The 6,479-nt window shown below is 30.3% G+C and overlaps 1 long non-coding RNA gene across 2 annotated transcripts; it reads right to left on the reverse strand.

Annotated features, from left to right (window-relative positions):
* Positions 1-4,008: 4,008 nt before the first annotated feature.
* Positions 4,009-5,348, reverse strand: LOC108464980 (uncharacterized). Of its 2 annotated transcripts, none has more exons than XR_008276108.1 (4): positions 5,096-5,348; positions 4,842-4,960; positions 4,302-4,407; positions 4,009-4,163 (listed from the first exon to the last, which is right to left on the reverse strand). It is a non-coding gene; the product is annotated as an uncharacterized LOC108464980 (long non-coding RNA). The 2 variants fall into 2 exon arrangements; XR_008276107.1 differs by having other exon boundaries at positions 4,302-4,636.
* Positions 5,349-6,479: the final 1,131 nt, after the last annotated feature.

Here is a 6,479-nt window from a genome sequence, read left to right on the forward strand (position 1 = left end):
TTCTAACGGAACGCAGTAACAAATACATTATATCAATAAGGAGTTTATACTTCAAATATTACCATCATACACATTCATTTTTATAATTACAAGTATATAAAAGTTTGATTTTAATTATACGAACTTACCTCGTACCCTCAAATAAAACTATCGGCTATTCGTCCACTTTTCATTTTCCCTGATCTAGTTCCGCTATTGGGTTATCTTGATCTATATAATATATCAAATTAACTCATTCAAACTTTCAATCAATTCAATTTAGCCTAAAACATTCATTTTGGCTAAATTACAAATTTAGCCTAGACTTTTGACTACTTTGTAATCTAGTCCTTAATACATAAAAATGTAAAATTACACAATTAGGCCATAACCCATGGTAGAAGAATTTCATAGGGACTCCTAGTAGCCAATTTCTTTCATTATTTCACACATTTAACTACCACATTTTACATTTTCACAATTTAATCCCTATTTGACATTTTTATCAAAAATCACTTTATAAAACTTGTAAAACTATCATGAAGCTTCCATAATCTATCATTAAACATCAACGAACTCAAATGTTCAACCATGGCATCATTCAAAATCTATAAAAATTTCAAAAACGAAGGTATGGGCTAACTAGATTAAGTTGAAATGAGCTCAAAAACATAGAAATCATTAAAAACTGAGCAAAAATCGCACCTAGATGAGTACAAATAGCTTGGCTGAACCTTAAACTCTCCAATGACTATTTTCTTTCTCTAATTTTAGTGATGAAGAGATAATGGAAGAAGATGATACAATTTGTTTACTTAAAATTAACCTTATTTACTAATTTACTATATTAACCTTTAATAAAACATTAAAAACCCACCTATAACATGTCCAAGATTGTCCACTTACATTATGAATGGACTAATTACATATTAAGGACTCCCATATTAATAAACCATAGCTATTTAATACTTTTAAACAAAAGAACTTAACTTTTATACGTTATGCGATTTAGTCCTTTTTACCGAATTAAGCATTTAAACGGTAAAATTTTTTAACGAAAATTTCACATAATTATTCTATCATATTGTAGAACTTATTAAAATAATAAAATAAATGTTTTGACTTTAGATTTGTGATCCCAAAACCACAGTTCTGATTTGACCTAAAAACGAGCTGTTACAATACACATAACTAACCATTCAACATTTACAAGCCAAATCAAATGGCTAAATTCATTACTAACATATATACATTGCAGTAAAATTGACTTTTAGCGGCGTTTTTTAAGGTCTTTAGCGGCGCATTTAAGCGCAGCTAAAACTATTTGCGGCGTTTTTACAAGCACCGAAAAAAACGCCACTATAGACGGCGCCACTAAAGTTTGTGACGTTTATTTAAAAAAAATTCCGCTAAAGGTCATGACCTTTAGTGGCGCTTTTTCCACAAACGCCGCTAAATGTCATGACCTTTAGCGGCACTTTTCCCACAAACGACCTTTAGCGGCACTTTACCCAAAAATGCCACTAAAGGTAATGAAATTTAAAAAATATATATTAAAAATGTCGTGAAAAATATAAAATTTTAAAATTCATTATCAAAATATTGAGAAGAACAATATCCATGATATAAATATAAAAATTTTCTATTAAAATTTTAACTAAAAATATTAAAATAAAATTTAGAATCAAAACTAAAATAAATAATAAAATTAGATTGAATATAAAGATATCAATGAAATAAGGACTTAAATCATAACCATGTAAAATATAAGATATTATCATCAATATTTACATCCTCATCTTGCTCAAATTTTGGTGGCTTGTACCCTTTCTTGAACCATTCATCTTGTAGAATTTCGGGAATAGTTATATACGCCAAAAAGAACATGCAGATTTCAACCAAAATGCATCGCTAAACCTTATAATTGTGATCAAATTGCATGTAATCACAAATTTTATAGGATGAATTGAATTTGAAACTTACGTAAGAGGGTTTGATCAAGAATACGCTTAATCAAATTCCTAGCACCAGATGAAAACCATGATGGACAATTGAAAGAAGCCTCCCGGATCTAAAATTTATCAAGGTACAAACAATTTTAATGAAGTTGTCATCTAAAAAGACCGGCCAAATCAGAGGGTACTTACTTTCTTATACAAGCCTATAAGGCTTGGCTCATCAAAAGGCAAATAACCGACCATGAGAACAAAGAGAATAACTCAGAAGACCAAATATCGATGATGTACCATCATAACCTTTATCTTTGAGCACCGAAAATAAAAATATCGATACTAGAATGAAAAGGCAAAAAAAAAGAAGAGTTGCAGCAATACACTAATTATTTTACGAGTTCATGAGTGAAAACCTCCAAGCAACATAATTTGGAGTCCCATAAAAGTGTGAAGCAACCCATCCTAATACATTTTCAACGTGTCAAAGAAAATAAAAGATTACACTACTAGACATGGAGCTTTCTATCTTTTCCTCCATTATTGATAGTTAACATTTATAAGATGTTACCGCCAACTAAATGCCTTGACCATCTGTTTCAACCATTTTCCCATACAAATTATTGGTTTATAAATGGATTTTCTTTGTTTCACCATACTGAATTCCATCATATCTTCTTAATATGGAAATTTTACCATTTTCGCCATACAAATTATTGTTTGAGATGTTCATATCATGCTGTATTTTAATCGTTTTTCTTATATATCATATCCAAAATTATCAAATATAATGTTTACTACAATGTTAAATTAGACTACCTATAATATTAACTCGAAATTCATGATGACTACAAAATTCGTTTCAGCGGTCCGTAATCGACAGAACATGTCACGAGCACCGAATGTGGAAAAGAAAGAAGGAAAGAAATACGTTTTCTACTAATTTTCTTCCTATCACGCCATGGTGGATGGTTTAGACAAACTGGAGGTTACCTTGTGTCTGCGCATTAGATTTGGCGACCTTTTCTCTCCACCCTTTCTGACGAGCTCTTATTTCCCACATTGCTGTCAATAAAGTTGACACCTAAATGAAAGCGATAGCAGCAACAATGGTGAAAAAACCTAGCAAAGAGGGCTTTTGTCATGCTAAAATTAGAGGTGATCTAAAAGGCATAGAAAAACAAATGTAAAATTTTTTTTTATTAAGTTACTTAGTCCCATATTCCAATAAATACATCCATCCATGACAAAGAAACAGGAAACTGACCTGTAAAGGAAGCATTGCTCAGTCCTGCATTAATTAAAGATAGAAGTAAAAAGAAGCATACATCTTAAACTAAAAACAGAGATGAAAAGGCAATAAGGAATGAAACAGTGATTCTCTAACCACTAACATCTATCATTTCCAATAAGGAATGAAACAGTGATTCTCTAAAGGTGAAACCGAAAACCATGACAAAAACACACTAAAAATAGAAGTAAAAAGAAGCATACATCTTAAACTAAAAACAGAGATGAAAAGGCAAAGACAAAGGATTTATAAAGCAGAAAAAAATCACAAAAATACCAGCTGATATACAAGTAAAAAAGCATCAACCAATAAGCAAATTTTTCTTCTAACTTATTATAATCAATAATATCTCACTGCTCAATATAGTAGCAAACCCCATGACCCATTGGTTTGGCCCATAGAAATACTAAGAACCACCAAAACAGTGAGTAGCATATTTTATAAAAAACAAATATAGATAATCTCATATAAGATTTACAAGTTTAGTTGACTTAAAAGTTCAACTGAAGATGTAACAATACAGAATCATTAGTCATTCACACTTTATTTGCTAAATTATAGTAGATATATAGATAATAGCATTAACCAAACCATCATTATCATTTGGGACATTCTCAAATCATCAAAACTAGTTTCAACCACCTAGGGTCAGTAATGTTAGTTCCATTTTAGTCTACGTAGGCAAGGCAGAAGAAAAAAAGGAGGAAACTGCTAAAAGGAATTTATGACTAATTATCGGGACATATTAATCTATAAGCTTCTTTAGCTTCCACAAGATCTCTACTTGCCTCATCATGGGCAAATTCATCAGCCCAAGAAGCACCTACAGTGTACTATTGCTGATATTCTGTTGCTCGGTTCTCTGATCCTGGTTTGACCTGATTATCATCAATGATAAGTTCGCCACTACTCATCTTGGATACAAATTGAAGAAATTTTGAATTCTGCATGCCCCAAAACATACAACACATAAGTGCATATATTAACTCATGCATAGTAACAATTATATCATTAAGAGCTATCTTTGACACATTGCAAGTATTCAGCCAAACAGTTTTAAATAACCCAAAACTTAGGATCACCATTTTGAGAGAGTGTATGTGCAAGCATCTTAGTCTGCTGAATTGCAACCAAACTTTCTATATTCCCCCCTCTCATTTGATCTACAGATGTTAACTGAGCTTGTTCCTGTATGTTTTAGCTCATTATTTGTGTTATGCAAGAAAAGCAGGCTAAAAGGTGACATGCATGTAAAGACTACTTAAAGCACGAGATAGTAGCAGAAAGAAAAGGAAAGATAAAGCCAAATTGGAAGGTATATCCATCTGCAATAGCACAAGGAGTTAGATACAGTTCCCTGGTAAAAACACATTAGCGTGTCCTTTCAAATTTGCACATAATGCATTCATAGAGAAACCTACATATCAAATAAAGCAGTGATAAATAAATATATCTGAAACAAAAAAATAAAGATGAACAGGCAAAGTCAAAGGATTTATGAAGAAGAAAACAAAAAAATCATAACAAAAACCAACTGAAATACAAGTAATAATGAATAGATCTAAAACTAAAACAAAATGAAATGGCAAAGAAAAAGACAAAGTATAATTGATGATTCATACCTCAAAGCAGTTCCGATGAAGCAGAGAATTTCAAAAAATCACAAAAACCAGAAACGGCAGAGAAAACCTAGTGTGGCGTCTTTCTGTGTTTTTTTTTTTTGGCATTCGGTGACCCAAAACTAGAAAAAAATGAGAGGAAAAAATTCAAAACTGACACAGAGAGATAGAGAGAGGGAGTCGGTGAATAAATGAGGTACCATGGATAGAAGAGATAGACTTGAGGATTGAAATTTCGAATAATAAAGGAAACTGACCTTTGATCGGAGGTAAGACGCCCGAAGGTGTTGATGGCGAGGAAGTGTCTAGGGTTTGTTATGAAAGGAGAAGAAAGGGAAAGAGAATAAAGAAAACGAAAGAGAGGATTAACAGAGATCAAAGAATGGAAAAACAATAGAGAATAAAAGGGGAAATAAATAAAGGAAAATAAATTGCACGCTTTACTCCCAAATCCGTAAGCGCACGATCGATTATAACTCAATTTTTTGTGGCATTTTTAAAACGCCACTATTGATTAATTTTAAATTTTTAAGTTTTTCATTTTTTAATTTTTAAGTTTTTAATTTTTAATTTTTTAATTTTTTAATTTTATAATTTTAATTTTTAATTTTTAATTTTTAAATTTTTATTTTTGAGTTTATTTTTATTTAGGTTTAATGTGTAATTGTAGACGTGAAATTCTAATTGTGGTTTAAATGTATAGTTAAAACTTTAATTTTGATTTAATCATACACATTTAAAAAATAAATACATCAATATATTTTTATATTGAATAAATATAAATATTTATGTATCTATGCAATATATAAATATAAAATGATGTTATATCAATAATTGTGTAAAAGAAAATGAAAAACGTGGAGACACAAATGAGTGCAGAGAATTTTCGTTCAGATAAATAAATATATATCTTAATTAATCAAGATAGATAAATATTAAAATAGTATTAACAAAAACTATTAATAAAATTTAAAGGTAAACTTATCATTTAAAACATTTTTCACAAAATATCCCTTCAATCCATTAAACAATATAACACCTTATTAATATATAAAAATATTTTTTATCAAAATCAAGATATCTATTATTGATAACAATAATTAATTATAGGGTTTAGGATTTAATTATTGAATATGATTCACTTGAGATTAACATACTATATAACCATGGCCATTAAACCTTAAACCATAAAACCCTAAACTATAGACCTTAAACCTTAAATATTAAACCGTAAACCAAAAATAAATTTAATCAATATTAAGTATTGCTTCCATAATTTATTATGAACATAAGCTTTTACATTAATATATATGTATATACACATCAACATCCATGTGATGTTTTTTGGGGTTTAGGGTTTTAGAAGTTATAGTTTATTGTTTAGGGTTTTTAGGGTTTAAGGGTTTAGTATTTTAGGGGTTATAGATTAGTGTTCATGATTTTTTTAGTGTTTAGGAGTTTTAGGGGTTATATGACTTTTAGCAGTGTTTTACTAGAAGCGCCGCTATTGCTCCAACTTTTAGCGGCGTTTTACCAGAAGCGCCACTATTGCTCCGACTTTTAGCGGCATTTTACCAGAAGCGCCGCTATTGCTCTGACTTTTAGCGGCATTTTACCAGAAGTGCCACTATTGCTCCGACT

The sequence above is a fragment of the Gossypium arboreum genome, chromosome 12 (assembly GCF_025698485.1).
Source record: "Gossypium arboreum isolate Shixiya-1 chromosome 12, ASM2569848v2, whole genome shotgun sequence".
Taxonomy (NCBI): domain Eukaryota; kingdom Viridiplantae; phylum Streptophyta; class Magnoliopsida; order Malvales; family Malvaceae; genus Gossypium; species Gossypium arboreum.